This window comes from Nicotiana tabacum, chromosome 5 (assembly GCF_000715075.1).
Source record: "Nicotiana tabacum cultivar K326 chromosome 5, ASM71507v2, whole genome shotgun sequence".
NCBI classification, from domain to species: Eukaryota; Viridiplantae; Streptophyta; class Magnoliopsida; order Solanales; family Solanaceae; genus Nicotiana; species Nicotiana tabacum.
In genome coordinates this window covers 156,850,735-156,872,860 of record NC_134084.1, presented here as the reverse complement: position 1 = coordinate 156,872,860, position 22,126 = coordinate 156,850,735, and positions in this window count along the sequence as shown.

Here is a 22,126-nt window from a genome sequence, read left to right as displayed (position 1 = left end):
AAAGTTTCTATTTGATGAAGTATTAGTCTTTTAGTGGTTCCGGAGTTATGAAAACAAAAATCGTGTTCTATCGCATGGCTGGTTAGGTGCTGTGAACGGTATGAAATTTGAAGGTGAGGATCAAGGTTGCAGTTCGGTGTTTGACGAGGATGTCACGAGCTCGGATGAGCAGGAAGGGGATTTGGATATTTGGAGTAAGTTGGTATTGTCCACAGCGTCGCTGAGGTCGGTAATTTGTGAAAGAGGCTTTGCATCCTGGTTATGGAGTTTTGATGGCTTTTCAGCGTTAGTGCGGTCGATTGTATGGATGTGTAGACTTGTTTTCTATTACAGAAGGTCGTGGGAGCGTGTCCCATGAGAAGATTGTATAAGTGTGGCATGTAATTACTTGATTGATTGAAGAATTAAACCAAGTATGAAGATTGTGGTGATATCGTTAATTTGAGAATTTATGCCTGGAGGGAACTCGATTTATTGGGTTGTGAACTGTGGAGGATTCCTCCGATTATGATGGTTGTTCCCACGTGTTAGGGAAAAAGAGGGTTATTATGGACCCAGGAAAGATTATGGACTTAGTTTGGTGCAATCAGGATCGGCTTGAGGTATGTGAATGGATTTACGTACGAATATGGGCCTCATATCAGGCCGAATGTGTTCATTTCAGCATAACACTCCTTATGGAAGAGTATTCAGACGTGGGGTGTTATTTCGTCATCGGCTATTTCATTTAATGCTATATTGTGTCGTGTGAGTTGTGAACGACTCGATAATTTTCTTATGTATTGACGTTCCGCGTAGCGATGGTGATATGTGAGCAGGATGGCTCTTTAGCTTTAGAACATATATCACACCTCAATTGTGCTTGAGTTTGTTAGCTTATGGCGCTATATGTCCCTTCAGGGATGGTATTATGCACTTAGCGTGCTTGGGACCGATATTCGGTATTTTATTGTAATGAGCAATTTAGCTCGGTGTGTATCTCCTTATGTGAATTTTATGTTTGGATCGGGTGGCATGCCTCCATGGGTATGTTGTTTGGATCGGGTTGCACGCCGCAATAGTATGATGTTGAGTACAGTTTTCTATATTCTAATTTTTGTGTGTTTTGTTTTCCATTTTCTGAGGAAAGTCCAAATTAGCAGCGTGAGTTGAGTAGTCCCTTCCAGTTTCCTTATGTATCACGTTCGAGTTGGTAGCCTATTGGCACATTGTGGCATCATACGAGACTTTTGGTCATGTCTGGGGTGTCTTGTTGCCTGAGCAGTTCGTACTGGGTGAGACAAGGTTATTGGATCTACGATAAGTGCAATCGAATTGTATGAAGTATATTAAAGAGCAAAGGACATTATTTGGTTCAGAATGAAGTAATGTTCTTGTCAGGAGTGAAGCCTCAATGATTTGTTGACTTGGTAGTTAGTTATGAATTTCTACACATCTCTTCTGTCGTGGCGGTATTGCGAGAGTTGGAATAAGAATTATATATATTTTGAGGTGCGTTGTGAGCATCAGATTCGGGAAATGTTGGTTATTATGATCAGAGAATGTCATTATGGTCCTGTGATGCATGGTGAGAATTTAGCAAAGGCATGCAGTCATGTTCTGGTACCTCGTGTAGTAATTGATACTGTGTTCATATATTGGAAGCAGACCTGACAGAGAATTCCGGATGTTGGAATTGGGATCTAAGCTTATTTGCTTGAATAAAAGGGAATATTTTTAGAATTGATCGAGCTAATGTTCTCAACTGAGTTGTGGTAGCGCGGATAGGTGCACGAGGTGTTTAACTGTGATTTCAGACAACTCCAACACAGTTCTTAGCACGTTCGAGAACGAACGTATGTTTAGGTGGGAGAGAATGTGTGACGATCAGGCCAGTCGTCTCATGAGTTACCGCTCCGTTTCCCCCATTTCTGCTTCTTTATGCGTCGTTATTTGTGTTTTGTGGTATTGGGTTGGTCGGATCGAGTCCGAAATGAGTTTGGTGAAGTATGAGATACTTAGTCTCTTTTAAGAAGGTTTAAGTTGGAAAAGTCAACCGGATGTTGACTATTGTGTTAGAGGGCTCGGATGCGAGTTTCGATGGCTCGGCTAGCTTCGGGAGGTGATTTATGACTTAGGAGTGTGATTGGAATGGGTTTTGGAGGTCCGGAGTAGAATTAGGATTGAATTGGCGAAATTGATATTTTGGCTATTTCCGGTTGATAGATGAGATTTTGATATAAGGGTCGGAAAGGAGTTCTGAGAGTTGCAGTAGCTTCGTTGTGTCATTTGAGATGTGTGTGCAAAATTTCAGGTCATTCGGATGTGGTTTGGTTGGGTTTTTTATCAAAAGCGTATTTAGGAAGATTTTTAGAAACTTAGGCTTGAATTCGATGTGTTTTGAGTGATTTGATGTTGTTTGAGGTGTTTTGATGACTAGAGCAAGTTTGAATAAGGTTTTAGGATGTGTTGGTGCCTTTGGTTGAGGTCCCGAGGGCCTCTGGTGAGTTTTAGATGGTCATTCGGGTCATTTTTGGAGTTGGGAAGTTGCAGAAAAATCTGATCAGGTGTTGCAGAGATTATCTCTTCGCGTTCGTGTGAGGAGCCTCGCATTCGCTAAGAAGGATGTGAGGAAGGTCAGGATTTAGCCTTCGCGATCGCGAGATGGGCTTCGTGTTCGCGGAAGGCTAGGGTTGAGTGCATCGCATTCGCAAGTGGGTGTACGCGATCGCGAAGAAGGATTTTAGTCAGATGGGTCCAAGGTCTTTTGTTCATCGCGTTCGCATAAGGGGTGTCGTGTACGCGAAGGTGTAAGAGAAGAAAGCATCGCGTTCGCGACTAGTGTATCGCGTTTGCGACTGGTGTATCACGTTCGCGTAGAGGAAAGTCTGGTCAACGTAAATTTGTGCATCGCGATCGCGAGGTGTTGACCGCGATCGCGAAGAAGGGGGAGACAGACATGGGCAGAATGTTTTAAGTCATTTCATCCGCGATTTTGGGGCCATTTCCTCCATAGTTGAGCATTTTGAGAGGTTTTTGAAGGAGATGAAAGTTGGATTCAAGGGGAAACGTTGGGAGGTAAGAATTTCGGACCTAAAATTCGATTCTATTGTGAAATCTACCTAGAATTTCATGGAACTTAAGCTAAAAATGGAAGAACTAGGGCTTGGGATTTTGGACTTTTGAATTGGGATTTGAAGGACCATTTGAGGTCGGATTTGAGAACTTTTGATATGTATGAACTCATGGGGTGATAAGGAATCTAATGATGTAAAAATTTCTGAGTTTCGAGAAGTGGGCCCGGGGCTCGGGTTTTGCCAATTTCGGGATTTTTGGTATTTTTCGATTGTTTTCACTTGGGCTTTGTTCTCTTAGCATATTGTGACGTCTTCGTTCTAATTTTGGATAGATTTGATGCGCGTGGAGGCTGTTTCGAGAGTCAAAGGTGTCACGAGCAAGAGATTTAGCCGGTTCGAGGTGAGTAATGACTGTAAATGATGCTCTGAGGGTTTGAAACCCCGGATTGTACATTGTAGTGCTATATTGAGGTGAGACACACACACTTGATGATGAGCGTGGGGTTGTGCACTATTGGGGATTGTGACTTGGTCCGTTCCGATTGATGATTTACCACGTACTGATTGAAACTTATTTGCTATCATCATGATTTGGGCTGATTGCCATATTTGGGCTTCGTGCCAGCTATTTGAACCCTTCAAGAATTTTTATCACTATTTCCTCACTGTTTTTACTTATTACTTGAACTCAGTCATGCTATTTTCCATTGTTTTACTACTCAGCCATTTTTACTCAGTTTTGAGACTTAAATGATATTTTAAATGATGTTTTGGGCCGAGAAATACTATTTTACTAATGCCGGAGGGGCTTGTGATGAGTTTTGGACTGAGTAAGGCTGAAGGCCAGATGTGAGGATACACTGATACTGATATGAGACCGAGGGCCTGAGATACATATATACACCACGAGGTGGCTTGATTGACATGAGGCCGAGGGCCTAGATTTGATGCTACGAGATGACTTAATATTGCGCTTGGGCCATAAGGGGCCCCTCCCGGAGTCTGTACACCCCTAGTGTGCGCGGGTACCCATTGTGATGTGAGATTGAGCCCGCGGGGCTGGCACTATTCTGAGATTGCGCCCGAGGGGCTGGTACTGTTCTGAGATGTTGATCGAGGGGCGGTTTTGTTGATATTGTGCCCGAGGGGCGAACTTTTGCTTGTTATTTACTTGTCAATTACTTGTTTTACCAGCTGAAAAAGGGATTTTACTTGATTCTTCACTAATTTACTGATTTTAAGTGATTTTACTACTTCGGTATAGAATGCCTTGTGTTTTACGTGATTTCTTACTTTCAGTCATTATTTATATTTATTACTCACTGGGTCAGAGTACTCATATTACTCCCTGCACCGTGTGTGCAGATTCAGGCATAGCAGATCCCGCTCCTGAGTGTTGATCCTTCCAGTCCAGGCGGTGTTTTGGAGGCTACGAGGTAGCTGTTGGAGTCCGCAGCCCCGTGTGTCCCTTATCTCATTATTTCTATGTTCCTCAAATAGTTGTACCAGATATCGTATTTAGTAGACTTGTATCAGGATCTTTAGTTGCTCATGACTTGTAACACCCCGGTTAGGGTTGTATCGGGTTGGGTTTCTGTTTTGTTATCTCTATTTCCGCTAAATTTGCTATTAAATCATGTTTAAAGTATCTTTATGTTATTTATCCGCTTAAAAGGGTGAATTGTGTTAAATTGGCTGGCCTTGTCTTCACAAGAGGCGCCATCACGACCGGGTTCAGGGTTAGGGTCGTGACAAGTTGGTATCAGAGCCTAGATTACATAGGTCTCACGAGTCATAAGCAGGTTTGGTAGAGTCTCGCGGATTGGTACAGAGACGTCTGTATTTATCCTCGAGAGGCTACATAACCTTTAGGAAAAAAATTCATATTCTTGAAATTCTTGTCTTGCGAACTTGTTGCTCCGAGTACTAAACTTTTGTTATTCTATTCGCTCACAGATGGTGAGTACATGAGCTACCGGATGGGGTGGACGACCCCCAGTGCCACCAGCGGAGACCACCAGAGGCCGAGGACGCGGTCGTGGTCGTGACGGAGGCAGAGCGGCGAGGGCAGCACCTGTTGATCCACCAGCTGCCCCAGCTCAGGATCAGGCTCCAATAGCACCAGTTCAGGCACCAGCTGTGCCTATCGTGATGCCGAGTCTACAAGAGGCCTTGGCACAGATCTTATCAGTTTGCACTGGCTTGGCTCAAGCAGTTTCAACCACCACAGTAGCAGCTACTTCATAGGCCGGGGGAGGCAATCAGACCCCGGCTGCTCGCACACCTGAGCAGGTAGTACATGGACTTCAAACGCCGGGGGCTACTCCAGCCCAGCCGGTTGCACCAGCTCAGGAGTTTGTTGTGAAAGTTATGCCGGATGATAAACAGCGTCATCTTGAGAGGTTTGGTAGACTCCAACCTCCGTCATTCAGCGGAGCAGAGGGCGAGGATTCCCAGGGTTTCTTGGATAAGTGCAAGTGGATGCTCCGTACAGCAGGGATTCTTGAGTCTAGTGGTGTGGCATTTACTACCATTTAGTGTTTTGTGGCTGCCTTCACTTGGTGGGAGGCGTATGAGAGGTGTAGGCCTGTGGGAGCAGCGGCCCTCACTTGGCCGGAGTTCTCCGTTCTCTTCTTGGAGAAGTATGGGCCGCAGTCCCGCAGAGAGGAGCTACGTAGGCAGTTTGAGTGGTTGCGACAGGGGGATATGACGGTGTCACAATATGAGTCGTGGTTTTCTGAGTTGGCTCGTCATGCTGTCTGGATGGTTCCGACAGATCGTGAGAGGATTAGGAGATTTGTTTATGGCCTTACTTATCATCTTCGTATTCTTATGACCAAAGAGAGAGTGATGGGTGCTACGTTCGAGGAGGTGGTTGATATCGCCCATGAGATTGAGACGGTTTGCCGTCAGGAGCGAGAGGAGAGGGAGGCCAAGAGGCCTCGAGGATCGGGCAGTTATAGTGGTGCTCCTTCGAGGGGCCTGTTTCAGTATGGTAGAGGCCATTCTTTCAGGACTGCTCAGTCAGCCCGCCTATAGTATCGCGGGGAATCTTTAGGTCATGGTTATCATGGATCTCAACAGGGCCAGTCATCACTTAGTGCCCTTCCAGCTCAGAGTTCATCTCGTGCTCCATCAGCTCAGGGCTCTTCTATGCCGAGTGCATCTGCTAGTCACTCTGGTGCGAGGGGTTCCCTTCAGTCCCCTTCTCCAGCACCTGGGAGTTGTTATGAGTGTGGCGAGATGGGCCACATGTGGAGGCAGTGTCCTCGTCGGGTTGCTAGTTCATCTCAGCAGAGGGGTCAGCCCTCGACTTCTGCTCTAGTTACTTCACTACCCGCCCAACCAGCTAGGGGTAGAGGTCAGGCAGCCAGGGGTCTCCTAGAGGGGAAGGTCGATCAGGCGGTGGCCAGGCTCGTTTCTATGCTATCCCAGGCAGGCCAGATGCTATTGCTTTAGACGCTGTCATTACAGGTATTGTTTCAGTTTGCCACATAGATGCCTCTGTATTATTTGATCCCGGTTCCACCTTTTCTTATGTGTCCTCGTATTTTGCTCATTATTTGTGTATGCCCCGGGAGTTTCTTGCTTTACCGATTCATGTATCTACCCCGGTGGGCGATACTGTTATTGTAGATCGTGTGTACCGGTCATGTGTTGTGACTATTGGGGGTTTGGAGACCCGAGTGGATCTATTGCTATTAAGCATGGTGGATTTTGATGTCATTTTGGGCATGGAATGGTTATCTCCATGTCGTGCTATTCTAGACTGTCATGCTAAGACAGTCACTTTGGCTATGCCGGGTGTACCGCGGATCGAGTGGTGTGGTGTGACTGATTATGTCCCTAGTAGAGTGATCTCTTTCTTGAAGGCCCAGCGTATGGTTGGGAAGGGTTGCCTTTCGTATCTAGCATTTGTGAGGGATGTCGGAGCTAAGACTCCTAGTATTGATTCTGTCCCAGTTGTGAGGGATTTTCCCGATGTGTTTCCTGCAGACCTACCGAGCATGCCACCAGATAGGGATATTGATTTTGGTATTGACCTGGTGGCAGGAACTCAGCCCATTTCTATTCCGCCGTATCGTATGGCACCAGCAGAGTTGAAGGAATTGAAGGAGCAACTTTAGGAACTCCTAGATAAGGGGTTCATTCGGCCTATTGTGTCACCCTGGGGTGCGCCGGTTCTGTTTGTGAAGAAGAAAGATGGCACAATGAGAATGTGCATTGATTATACGCAATTGAACAAGGTAACAATTAAGAACAAGTATCCTTTGCCTCACATTGATGATTTATTCGACCAGCTTCAGGGAGCGAGAGTGTTCTCCAAGATTGATCTCCTTTCGAGCTATCACCAGTTGAAGATCAGGGATTCAGATATTCTTAAGACTGCTTTCAGGACCAGATATGGTCATTATGAGTTCCTTGTGATGTCTTTCAGGCTAACCAATGCCCCAGCAGCGTTCATGCATTTGATGAACAGCGTGTTCCGGCCTTATCTTGATTCGTTCGTTATAGTCTTCATTAATGATATTCTGGTGTAATCTCGTAGTCAGGAGGAGCACGCGGAGCATTTGAGAGTTGTGTTGCAGAAATTGAGGGAGGGGAAGCTTTATGCAAAATTCTCCAAGTGTGAGTTTTGGCTCAGTTCAGTGGCTTTCTTGGGGCACGTGGTGTCCAGCGAAAGTATTCAAGTTGACCTAAAGAAGATAGAGGCGGTTCAAAGTTGGCCTAGACCGTCCTCAGCCATAGAGATTCGTAGCTTTCTTGGTTTGGCAGGCTATTATTGCCAGTTTGTTCAGGTATTCTCATCTATCGCATCGCCCTTGACCAAGTTGACTTAGAAGGGTGTTTCATTTGTATGGTCGGACGAGTGTGAGGAGAGCTTTCAGAAGCTCAAGACAGCTTTGACCACAACTCCAGTATTAGTTTTGCCATCAGCTTCAGGTTCATATACCGTGTATTGTGATGCTTCAAAAGTTGGGATTGGTTGTGTATTGATGCAGGAGGGTAGAGTTATTGCTTATGCTTCTCGTCAGTTGAAGACCCATGAGAAGAACTACCCCGTTCATGATTTGGAGTTGGCTGCCATAGTTCATGCATTGAAGATTTGGAGGCATTACTTGTATGGCATGTCTTGTGAAGCGTTCACCGATCATCGCAGTCTTCAGCATTTGTTCAAGCAAAAGGATCTTAATTTGAGGCAACAGAGATGGTTGGAGTTGCTTAAGGATTATGATATCACTATATTGTACCATCCGGGAAAGGCCAGTGTGGTGGCCAATGCTTTGAGTCGAAAGGCAGTGAGTATGGGGAGTTTGGCATATATTCCAGTTGGGAGAGACCCCTTGCAGTTAATGTTCAGGCCTTGGCCAAGCGGTTCGTGAGGTTGGATATTTTGGAGCCTAGTAGGGTGTTGGCGTGTGTGGTTTCTTGGTCTTCCTTATATGATCGCATCAGAGAGCGCCAGTATGATGATCTACATTTGCTTGTCCTTAGGGACAGAGTTCAGCATGATGATGCCAGAGATGTGACCATCGGTGATGATGGGGTGTTGAGTATGCAAGGCCGGATCTGTGTGCCCAATGTGGATGGGCTTCGGGAGTTGATTTTGGAGGAGTCCCATAGCTCGCGGTATTCTATCCATCCGGGTGCCGCGAAGATGTATCAGGATTTGAGGCAGCACTATTGGTGGAGAAGAATGAAGAAAGATATTGTGAGATTTGTAGCTCGGTGTCTCAATTGTCAGCAGGTGAAATATGAGCATCAAAGACCGGGTGACTTGCTTCAACAGATGGTTATTCCCGAGTGGAAGTGGGAAAGGATCACTATGGACTTTGTGGTCGGACTTCCTCGGACTTTGAAGAAGTTCGATGCTATTTGGGTGATTGTGGATCGGCTGACCTAGTCCGCGCACTTCATTCCTATGTGTACCACCTATTTGTTTGAGCGGTTGGCGGGGATTTATATTCGAGAGATCGTGCGTTTGCATGGTGTTTCGGTTTCCATCATTTCAGATAGAGGTACTCAGTTTACTTCGCAGTTTTGGAGAGCCGTGCAGAGAGAGTTGGGTACTTAGGTGGAGTTGAGCATAGCTTTTCATCCTCAGACGGATGGGCAGTCCGAGTGTACTATTCAGATAATGGAGGACATGTTGCGTGCTTGTGTTATTGATTTTGGAGGTTCATGGGATGAGTTTCTACCGCTTACAGAGTTTGCTTATAACAACAGCTACCAGTCGAGTATTCAGATGGCTCTGTATGAGGCTTTGTATTGGAGGTGGTGTAGATCTCCGCTGGGTTAGTTCGAGCCTGGCGAGGCTAGGCTATTGGGGACTGATTTGGTTCAAGATGTTTTAGAGAAGGTGAAGGTGATTCAGGAGAGGCTTCGTACAGCTGTAACGACCCGAACCGTTGTTTCCTGTATTTTCGTCTCGTATTCCCCGTTAAAGGCTTATTCATGTTTCAATATGTGTACTTGGTGAATTTGAGTCAATTCAGATCGAGTTTGGTATGAAATGGGACAATTAGTCTCTTTAAGGAAGAATTAGTTTGGAAAACGTCAACTGGACATTGACTTGTGAGTTAGAGGGATCGAAATTGAATTCCGATGATTCGGTTAGTTTCGGGGGATGATTTAAGGCCTAGGAGCGCAATCGGGATTAATTTTGGAGGTCCGGCGAAGAAATTAGCTCATTTTGGCGAAGTTAGTATTTTGGCGATTTCCGGTTGATAGGTGAAATTTTGATCCGACGGTCGGAATGGATTTCCGAGAATTTCTGGAGCTTCGTTATGCCATTTTGGATATGTGTGCAAAATTTCAAGTCATTCGGACATATTTTGGTCGAGTTTTGATCGAAAGCGCGTTTTGGAAGTTTTAAAGGAACTTAGACTTGAATTCGGTGTAATTCGATAATTTTGGTATTAGTTGAGGTGTTTTGATAATTGGAACAAGTTTGAATAATATTATAAGATGTATTGGTATTTTTGGTTGAGGTCCCGAGGACCTCGGGATGATTTCGGATGGCTAACGGGAACTTTTGAAGTTGGAAATTTCATAATAGACGAAAGTTGTAAATGAGTGCGCACAAGGCCTCACTTTGAACGATAATATCTCTTGTTATATAAGGATTTGTGTGAGCTACAACCTATTAAATTAAAGCCCTTTGAGTCTAGTTTCCAACGAAATAAACCGTTCGTCATTTCGAAGTGTATACAGGAAGTTATGACCATTTCACTGGTCAGGTGTCAGAGCGCGCGAAGTATCGCGCGAAGTCGCGCATTTCGCACGTCTGAGGCAGAATGCTCAGCAAAACGCGCGAACAAACGCGCGAACAACGCGCGAACTACGCGATTGAAGGTTTTTAAGTACTCTAAAGACCGGAAATGAAAGGAATTGAGTCATTTCTCAAGCTTAGGGCTTCCTCTACACCCCCAATTCGACCAAGGCACCTAATTGCACTCTTAAGGTAAGATTTTTGGAGTATTCTGAGTTGATTAATACTCCCAAACACTTATATTAACATGGATTGATCTTAAAAATCCTTAGATTTTCAAGAAATTCCTTCAAGAAGTTAAAGAAGGGTTTTGCAAGATTTCTTCCAAAAGGTAAATCCTACACCTTAGACTCACATATATGGATATATTATGGAAATATGAGTATGAGTCAAGTATTACAACTTATTGTATGGTGGTTGGAAGCCATAAATTCCCTATTTAAATACATGAACATGGTAGGGATTTAGAGGTGTTTATTTGATGGAATTTTTGTTGGTTTGGGTGTGAATGGTTGATCACACATGTGATGTTAGGAGTATAAATTATTAAAGAATAATAGTGTGATGAATTGTTGGTTAATGGTGATAGTTGGAGGAACCAATGCTATAGTTAAGAGGTGTAAATATTTATACCTACAAGATGTTTGATAATATGCCTAAATGGCATAATTTATGGGATCTAGTACTAATATTGGCCATATTGAGTGTTATATTGTAGATTGAAGTTACATAACTGTATGGGATCATTATAGTATCATTAAGGGGCGAATTTCAGATATCTATGGTTAAAACCCCATCTTTTAGAAATCGAACTTCATCGAGGTTTGTGTGATTTTTGGCAGATTCGTTACACGAGGAGGCCAATTAGAGAGGCAAGGGCATAGCGAGCTAGAGGTGAGTAATAGATGTAAATGCTGTTCTGAGGGTTTGAAACCCCGAACTTTCACATCGTAACGCTATATTGAGGCGTGACTCCATGGCGAGTGCGGGGTCGGATACTACTGGGGATTGTGACTTGGTCCACCCCGTGTGATATTTATACTATACTGGTGATTGATACACATACTTCATTGATATTACTGGGCTTGATGCCATGTTTGGGGCCTTGTGCCGATTTGTAAAATCCTTCGAGGATTGATATTACTGCTTAGCATGATTTGCATATCATTTAATTTCAGTCCAAGGTTTTAAATGTTGTTTTGTAAACTCAGCCATAATTCTAAGTGTTGAAAACTTAAATGATATTTTTAAATGTATTCCGGGCTGGGAACTTCTGTTTTGTAAATGCCCAAGGGGCTTATTATATTATTTTCTGGACTGATTATAAAGTGACTTGAAACAGTGGTAACAATGACACTGTGTGATATACTTGACACAGTGGTAACAATGACACTGTGTGATATACTTGAAATAGTGGTAACAATGACACTGGATGATATACTTGAACAGTGGTAACAATGGCACTGTATGATATAAATTGGTCAGGTAACAATGGCTGACCGGTCAGGTAACAATGACTGACCAAGATATTGTGCTTGGGCTGTAGGAGCCCCTCCGGAGTCTGTACACACCCCCAGTGAGCATCGTCGATGATAAATAAATAGGGATGGCTCGAGCTGCACGCCGCAGTGGGTACGAGAATGTACCATTATATGCATTGCATTGTATTCATGTATTTGTATCTATACTGTTGTTTAGCTGCTCAGTTCCATATGTTGCTGCATATTTGGATTTTAGCTTACTTTGTGTATTTACTAGGTTTTCTTATCTTCGGACTGTAGTTACTTTTATTACTCACTGGGTCGGAGTACTCACATTACTCCCTGCACCATGTGTGCAGATACAGGCAGAGCTGAGTTCGCTCATGAGCGCTAATTCTTTCCAGGCCAGGCGGTGACTAGGAGTAACGAGGTAGCTGTTGACGTCCGCATCCCCGTTTTCTCCCTCATCTTTGTTATTTATGATAATTTCAGACTTTGTAAAATATTAGTAAACTCTGTAGTAGCTCATGACTTGTGACACCCCGATTTCGGGCTGAGTTGGGATGGTTTTCCTTGTTCTATCACATTTATTTCGCATTAAAGATTATATTGCCCATGATTTAGACTTACTCCTGCTAAGTAATTATAAAGAGATGTACTGTTTTGTTGATTGGTTGGCCTTGTCCTCACGAGAGGAGCCATCACGACCGGGTTGGGATTTTGGGTCGTGACAGGTTGGTATCAGAGCCTAGGTTACTTGGTCTCACGAGTCATGAGCCGGTTTAGTAGAGTCTCGGCGGATCGGTACGGAGACGTCTTTATTTATCCTCGAGAGGCTGCAGAACCTTTAGGAAAAACTTCATATTCTTGAATTCTTATCGTGCGTCCTTGATTCAGCTTGAAAAAGTAACTTTTACAATTCCTTCCACGTATTCGTATACGCGAACGAATGCTCAGTATTCGATGTGCCTTGATGGCTTGTAATTCCCTGATCGAAGGGCGAGACGTGGTCGTTTTGAGTTTGATGTTAGGCCAGTCTGGAGGACTTGAGGCCGGATCTTTGCCAATGGCTTTAGCACCGAGGTACTTATTGTGTGAGCAAGTATTTTGAACTTATATGTTTGGTATTGCCTCTATTAGTGGGAATCATGGCTGGATAGCTACGTGAGGAGTATGATAGTACTGCGATATGTATCTATATGACTTGGAAGTGACGAGGAAGGTTTACTGGATGAGAGATGAACTATTGAGTGTATGATTTTCATTGTGATAGGATATGTAGTCCCAAGTTATGGGTGCGTGAAGGATCTTTTTATGTCTCCTATTTCGAGTGAAGTAAATTTCATGTTACAGTATGAGTTTAGACTCAGGAAGATTAAGTGATTGTGTAATGTGTATGACAGTGGAAGGTATACAAAAAAAATATTAACTAAAGGTAAAGCTTGTGGGTAATTGGCTTATGAGGGGAATCTATTTGTCATACTAGTTAGATAAGTCTGGGAGCTGAGATCGCTTCTGTAAATGTATTATGACTAAATCATTGAGTCAAGGAGACCACCTTGAGGGTCGAAAACATTAAAGAAAGAATATGTTCTTACTCAGTTGAATAGCTCAATAATGGAGGATTGAAAGGTATTTTCAATGTATTATGATTTAAATAGGTGCAACGCATGTCCATGTATCAGTTTTGATAATATAATACATGTAATATTGAGATTAATGTTGTTGATATGCATTGTGATGCTTTGTCAAGTTGTGGACGTGTTGTTAGGATGGTTTTAGTGATTCTCTGGCAGGTGGATAAGCCCAATTACAAAGGAGACTCTGCCGAAATTTTTGAAAAATTTGGGACTTAGTAAAAATTTGGTCCCCTAGAGAGTAGGCTTAACTATTATGTGAGTGAATGCAAGAAAACACGGAAGAGTTAAAATTTCAGATGAATTGTGTTTCCACAAGCTTATGAAGGAGTGAGTTTAATCTCACTATGGTATTATCTCAGTCTGCCACACAGGTGCCTCTATTTTATTTGATCCGGAATCCACCTATTCTTATGTGTCTTTATATTTTACCCGTCATTTGAGTATGCCCCTGGAGTCTCTTACTTTACCTGTTCAGGTGTCTACCCCAGTGTGCGATACTATTGCTATGGACCATGTGTATCGGTCATGTGCTGTGATTATTGGGGGCCTGGAGACCCGAGTTGATCTACTACTGTTGAGCATGGTAGATTTTGATATTATTCTGGGCATGGATTGGTTATCTCCATATCATGCTATTCTAGACTGTCATGCTAAGACAGTTACTTTGGCTATTTCGGGTGTTCCGAGGATCGAGTGGCGTGGCATGACTGACTATGTCTCTAGCAGAGTAATTTCTTTCTTGAAAGCCCAGCGTATGGTTGGGAAAGGTTATCTATCATATCTGGCTTTTGTGCGGGATGTTGGAGCTGAGACTCCTAGTATTGATTCTGTCCCAGTTGTGAGGGACTTTCCTAATGTATTTCCTGCAGACCTGCCGGGCATGCCACCGGATAGGGATATTGATTTTGGCATTGACTTAGTGTCGGGCACTCAGCCCATTTCTATTCTGCCATATCGTATGGCACCAGTAGAGCTGAAAGAATTGAAGGAACAACTTCAGGAACTCTTAGATAAGGGGTTCATTCGACCTAGCGTGTCCTCGTGGGGTGCACCTATTTTATTTGTGAAGAAGAAAGATGGCACAATGAGAATGTGCATTGATTATAGGCAGTTGAATAAGGTAACAGTGAAGAACAAATATCCTTTGCCTCGCATTGATGACTTATTTGATCAGCTTCAGGGAGCGAGGGTATTTTCTAAGATTGATCTCCGTTCGGGCTATCACCAGTTGAAAATCAGGGAGTCGGATATTCCCAAGACTACTTTCAGGACTAGATATGGTTACTATGAATTTTTGGTTATGTCTTTCGGGCTGACCAATGCCCCAGCAGCGTTCATGCATTTGATGAACAGTGTATTTTAGCCTTATCTGGATGCATTTGTTATGGTATTCATTGATGATATCCTGGTGTATTCGCGTAGCCAGGAGGAGCATGCCCAGCATTTGCGTGTAGTGTTGCAGAGATTGAGAGAGAAGAAGCTTTATGCAAAATTCTCCAAATGTGAATTTTGGCTAAGTTCTGTGGCATTTTTGGGACACATAGTGTCCAGCGAGGGTATACAGGTTGATCCAAGGAAGATAGAAGCAGTGCAGAGTTGGTCTAGACCATCCTCAGTCATAGAGATTCAGAGTTTCCTTGGGCTAGCAGGCTATTATCACCGATTTGTTTAGGGGTTTTCTTCTATTGCATCGCCTTTGACCAAGTTGACTCAGAAAGGTGCCCCATTTGTATGGTCCGACGAGTGTGAGGAGAGCTTTCAGAAGCTCAAGGCACTTCTGACCACAGCTCCAGTGTTGGTGTTACCATCAGCTACAGGTTCATACACGGTATAGTGTGATGCTTCCAGAGTTGGGACTGGTAATTCCTTCCAGAATTTGTTTTCCTTTTGTGACACGTTCGAATTAGTATCCTATTGGCATATTGGGGCATCATATGCAGCTTTTGATTATATCTGAGGTGGCTTATTGCCTGGGCAATTCGTAATGGGTGAGACAAGATCATTGAATTTGAGATCAGTGCGATCTGAGTATATAAAGTAAATTAAGGGGCTAAGACTATTGTCTGGTTCAGAATGAGGTGATAGTTTTTGCCAGAAGTATAGACCCAATAAATTATTGATTTGGCAGTGTTATGAATTTATACAGATTTTATTCGTCGTGTCGGTATTGTAAGAATTTGAACAAGACCTATATGTGTCATGCAGAGCATGGGATGTGTAATGGTTTTTCTTCTAGAGGGGATCAATGAAAGTTCTTGACTAATTGAGTACGTAAACATTCCTGTTTTGGAAGGGGAGGTGAAGTCCTCATGTTACCTTAGGATGATATTGTATATGCGATATGTTGTGAAAGATTGAGAATTGCGTGTGTAAGGTCATGGTTCAGTCCTGAATGGAAATTCATAACATTCTTAGGCAGTACAGGCAACTTTGGGTGATTAGAGAAATGAGCTTCAGATGATTAGGGTGAATGATTTTCAGATGATTAAGGAAATTTTACTTCTAATCATAGTGATTTGTAGAGGTTACATGTTTCAGAAAAAGGCCAATGTGATTAAGTTGATGGCACTTCAATAGTATTGGGGTAAGGTATGATGATGCGTGTGCTACATGGAGTTGGAGACTGGGAGTTCTCATGTACAGACTATATTGTGGTTGTGGATCGTGTGCGTTGGTACTATTTAACGGCTATCAAAATTTGGAGGTTCGAGTAGATCTTTACTTGCTGGTATGTTAGATTTTGTATGTGATGTCAGAATTTAGACTGGTTGTCTTAGCGTCAGGCAATTCTAAACTATTGTGCCATGGGCTATGCCGAGAATGCCACGGGTTGAGTCGCGAGGTGAGTTGGATTATGTTCTATCAGGTTTGCGTAGTAGGTGTTATTTGTATCACCGTGGGTGTAATGATTTGCTCTGGCTCCAGCCATAAATTGAGCATGGTTGTCGATTTCAAGCATTGTGACTTGAGGTGTTTCATGTGGAGTAGTATTTGGATAAGATCGCGCGTTGCAGCAAAGATGTGTGGAAACATGACCTTGCTGGTCAAATTGTGTGTCCTATTTCTATGATGTGAGGCCGGGTCTTAGCCTTGTGTTGTGGCAGTACTAGAGTTTGAGGTACAACTCTCTCAGTTGAGTCATATTCATGATTTGAGCACGTTCGGACCGTTTCTTATGGGTGCGCATATTATGCAAGTTGTGGCTTAAGCATGTATTGGGGTGTTATAACACCAGAGTGGTGTGTTGGATTCGAGATGATCATTAGGGGAAGTGATGAATATGAACAAAAAAATCGATTCCGGCTTGATAGGAGGATAATTTCGAGGTTCGGCTCGGAGATCTGTTGCGATATTAGTAAAAGAGGAAATGACTTTATAAATGGTTGATCTGAGACATGGTTAAGTTTTATCGCGTGTTTTATTTATAGTTGGCAGTATATGAATGTGTTGGAATAATACTTTAGCTAACAAGAGGTTTCCTATCGGTATTTGGGTATTGTGGGCAACTGTTGTGAATAGAGACTATCGTTCCGAGTGTTGGATTGTGGGTTATTACAGCTGGTTCGTGTTAATTCTGGGTATGACTTCGGAAAGTACAATGTGGGTCTACGGTTTATGGTCTAAATGGCTATGAAATTTCAGTTTTATTGTATTATCAGACCTACGTGAGATACGATGACGTGAGTTCATCCCCGGATTTATACATGGTAAGGTTATTCAGCAATTGTTGGGCTTTTTGGAACAAGTCCTGGCACGTTCGAGGACGAACGTTTGTTTTAGTTGGGGAGAATGTAACGACCCGAACCGTTGTTTTCTGTATTTTCGTCTCGTATTCCCCGTTAAATGCTTATTCATGTTTCAATATATGTACTTGGTGAATTTGAGTCAATTCGGATCGAGTTTGGTATGAAATGGAACAATTAGTCTCTTTAAGGAAGAATTAGTTTGGAAAAAGTCAATCGGACGTTGACTTGTGAGTTAGAGGGCTCGGAATTGAATTCCAATGATTCGGTTAGTTTCGGGGGATGATTTAAGGCCTAGGAGCGCAATCGGGATTAATTTTGGAGGTCCGATGAAGAAATTAGCTCATTTTAGCGAAGTTAGTATTTTGGCGATTTCCGGTTGATAGGTGAAATTTTAATCCGACGGTTGGAATGGAGTTCCGAGAATTTCTGTAGCTTCGTTATGCCATTTTGGATATGTGTGCAAAATTTCAAGTCATTCGGACGTATTTTGGTCGAGTTTTGATCGAAAGCGCGTTTTGGAAGTTTTAAAGGAACTTAGACTTGAATTCGGTGTAATTCGATAATTTTGGTATTAGTCGAGGTGTTTTGATAATTGGAACAAGTTTGAATAATATTATAAGATGTATTGGTATTTTTTGGTTGAGGTCCCGAGGACCTCAGGATGATTTCGGATGGCTAACGGGAACTTTTAAAGTTGGAAATTTCATAATAGACGAAAGTTGTAAATGAGTGCGCACAAGGCCTCACTTTGAACGATTATATCTCTTATTATATAAGTATTTGTGTGAGATACAACCTATTATATTAAAGCCCTTTGAGTCTAGTTTCCAACACAACAAACCGTTCGTCATTTGGAAGTGTATACAGGAAGTTATGACAATTTCACAGATCAGGTGTCAGAGCGTGCGAAGTATCGCGCGAAGTCGCGCATTTCGCGCGTCTGCGGCAGAATGCTCAGCAAAACGTGCGAACAAACGCACGAACAACGCGCGAACTACACGACTAAAGGTTTTTAAGTACTCTAAAGACCGGAAATGAAAGGAATTGAGTCATTTCTCAAGCTTAGGGCTTCCTCTACACCCCCAATTCGACCAAGGCACCTAATTGCACTCCTAAGGTAAGATTTTTGGAGTATTTTGAGTTGATTACTACTCCCAAACACTTATATTAACATGGATTGATCTTAAAAATCCTTAGATTTTCAAGAAATTCCTTCAAGAACTCAAAGAAGGGTTTTGCAAGATTTCTTCCAAAAGGTAAATCCTACACCTTAGACTCACATATATGGATATATTATGGAAATATGAGTATGAGTCAGGTATTACAACTTATTGTATGGTGGTTGGAAGCCATAAATTCCCTATTTAAATACATGAACATGGTAGGGATTTAGAGGTGTTTATTTGATGGAATTTTTGTTGGTTTGGGTGTGAATGGTTGATCACACATGTGATGTTTGGAGTATAAATTGTTAAAGAATAATAGTGTGATGAATTGTTGGTTAATGGTGATAGTTGGAGGAACCAATGCTATAGTTAAGAGGTGTAAATATTTATACCTATAAGATGTTTGATAATATGCATAAATGGCATAATTTATGGGATCTAGTACTAATATTGGCCATATTGAGTGTTATATTGTAGATTGAAGTTAAATAACTGTATGGGATCATTATAGTATCATTAAGGGGAAAATTTCAGATATGTATGGTTAAAACCCCGTCTTTTAGAAATCGAACTTCATCTAGGTTTATGTGATTTTTGGCAGATTCGTCACACGAGGAGGCCAATTAGAGAGGCAAGGGCATAGCGAGCTAGAGGTGAGTAATAGATGTAAATGCTATTCTGAGGGTTTGAAACCCAGGACTTTCACATCGTAACGCTATATTGAGGCGTGACACGCACTCCATGGCGAGTGCGGGGTCGGATACTACTGGGGATTGTGACTTGGTCCACCCTGTGTGATATTTATACTATACTGGTGATTGATACACATACTTCATTGATATTACTGGGCTTGATGCCATGTTTGGGGACTTGTGCCGATTTGTAAAATCCTTCGAGGATTGATATTACTGCTTAGCATGATTTGCATATCATTTAATTTCAGTCCAAGGTTTTAAATGTTGTTTTGTAAACTCAGCCATAATTCTAAGTGTTGAAAACTTAAATGATATTTTTAAATGTATTCGGGGCTGGGAACTTCTGTTTTGTAAATGCCCAAGGGGCGATTATATTATTTTCTGGACTGATTATAAAGTGACTTGAAATAGTGGTAACAATGACACTGTGTGATATATTTGACACAGTGGTAACAATGACACTGTGTGATATACTTGAAATAGTGGTAACAATGACACTGGATGATATACTTGAACAGTGGTAACAATGGCACTGTATGATATAAATTGGTCAGGTAACAATGGCTGACTGGTCAGGTAACAATGACTGACCAAGATATTGCGCTTGGGCTGTAGGAGCCCCTCCGGAGTCTGTACACACCCCCAGTGAGCGCCGTCGATGATAAATAAATAGGATGGTTCGGGCTGCATGCCGCAGTGGGTACGGGAATGTACCATCATATGCATTGCATTGTATTTATGTATTTGTATCTATACTGTTGTTTAGCTGCTCAGTTCCATATGTTGCTGCATATTTGGATTTTAGCTTACTTTGTGTATTTACTAGGTTTTCTTATCTTCGGACTGTAGTTACTTTTATTACTCACTGGGTCGGAGTACTCACATTACTCCCTGCACCATATGTGCAGATACAGGCAGAGCTAAGTTCGCTCATGAGCGCTGATTCTTTCCAGGCCAGGCGGTGACTAGGAGTAACAAGGTAGCTGTTGACGTCCGCAACCCCATTTTCTCTCTTATCTTTGTTATTTATGATAATTCCAGACTTTGTAAAATATTAGTAAACTCTGTAGTAGCTCATGACTTGTGACACCCCGATTTCGGGCTGAGTTGGGATGGTTTTCCTTGTTCTATCACGTTTATTTCGCATTTAAGATTATATTGCTCATGATTTAGACTTATTCCTACTAAGTAATTATAAAGAGATGTACTGTTTTGTTGATTGGCTGGCCTTGTCCTCACGAGAGGCGCCATCACGACCGGGTTGGGATTTTGGGTCGTGACAACAGCGTAGTCGAGGAAAAAGAGTTATGCTGATAGAAAGGTTCGAGATGTGTCCTACATGGTTGGAGAGAAGGTTCTATTGAAGGTTTCACCCATGAAGGGTGTCATGAGATTTGGGAAGAAAGGGAAATTGAGTCCTCGGTTTATTGGGCCTTTTGAGGTGCTTCGGAGGATTGGGGAGGTGGCTTATGAGCTTGGATTTCCACCCAGCTTGTCGAGTGTGCATCCGGTATTTCATGTTTCTATGCTCCGGAAGTATATTGGGGATCTGTCTCATGTTTTGGACTTCAACATGGTTCAGTCGGATGATGACTTGACCTTTGATGTGGAGCCAGTAGCTATTTTTGGTCGTCAGGTTTGAAAGTTGAGGTCAAAGGATATAGATTCATTGAAAGTGCAGTGGAGAGGTCGGCCCATGGAGGAGGCTACTTGGGAGACCGTGCGGGAGACGCGGAGCAGATATCCTCATCTATTTGAGGTTTCAGGTATGTTTCTTGACTCATTCGAGGATGAACGTTTATTTAAGTTGGGGAGGATATGACGACCCGGCCTGTCGTCTCATGAGTTACCGCTCAATTTTCCCCATTTTTTGATTCTTTCTGCTTTATTATCTGTGTTTTGTTCTATCGGGTTGGTCGGATCGAGTCCAGAATGAGTTTGGTGAAGTATGAGACACTTAGTCTCTTTTAAGAAGGTTTAAGTTGGAAAAATCAATAGGATGTTGACTATTGTGTTAGAGGGCTCGGATGCGAGTTTCGATGGCTCGGTTAGCTTCGGGAGGTGATTTATGACTTAGAAGTGTGATCGGAATGGGTTTTGGAGGTCCGGAGTAGAATTAGGCTTGAATTGGCAAAATTGATATTTTGGCGATTTCCGGTTGATAGGCGAGATTTTTATATAAGGGTCGGAATGGAATTACGAGAGTTGTAGTAGGTTTGTTGTGTCATTTGGGATGTGTGCACAAAATTTCAAGTCATTCAGACGTGGTTTGGTTGGATTTTTGATCAAAAGCATATTTCAGAAGATTTTTAGAAACTTAGGCTTGAATTCGATGTGTTTTGAGTGATTTGATGTTGTTTGAGGTGTTTTGATGACTGATGCAAGTTTGAATAAGGTTTTAGGATGTGTTGGTGCCTTTGGTTGAGGTCCCGGGGGCCTCGAGTGAGTTTCGAATGGTCATTCGGGTCATTTTTCGAGTTGGGAAGTTGCAAAAAAATCTGATCAGGTGTTGCAGAGATTATCTCTTCGCATTCGCGTGAGGAGCCTCGCGTTCGCGAAGAAAGAAGTGAGGATGGTCAGGATTTAGCCTTCGCGATCGCGATATGGGCTTCGCGTTCGCGGAAGGCTGGGGTTCAGTGCATCTCATTCGCGAGTGGGTGTACGCGATCACGAAGAAGGATTTGAGTCAGATGGGTCCAAGGTCTTTTGTTCATCGCGTTCGCATAAGGGGTGTCACGTTCGCAAAGGTGTAGGAGGAGAAAGCATCGCGTTCGCGACTGGTGTATCGCGTTCGCTTAGAGGAAAGTCTGGTCAACGCAAATTTGTGCATTGCGATCGCGAAGAAGGGGGAGATAGACCTGGGCAGAATGTTTTAAGTCATTTCATCCGCGATTTTGGGGCTCATTTCCTCCATAGTTGAGCATTTTGAAAGCTTTTGAAGGATATTAAAGAGGGATTCAAGGGGAAACGTTTGGAGGTAAGAATTTCGGACCTCTAACTCGATTCTATTGTGAAACCTACCTAGAAAATCATGGAACTTAAGCTAAAAATGGAAGAACTAGGGCTTGG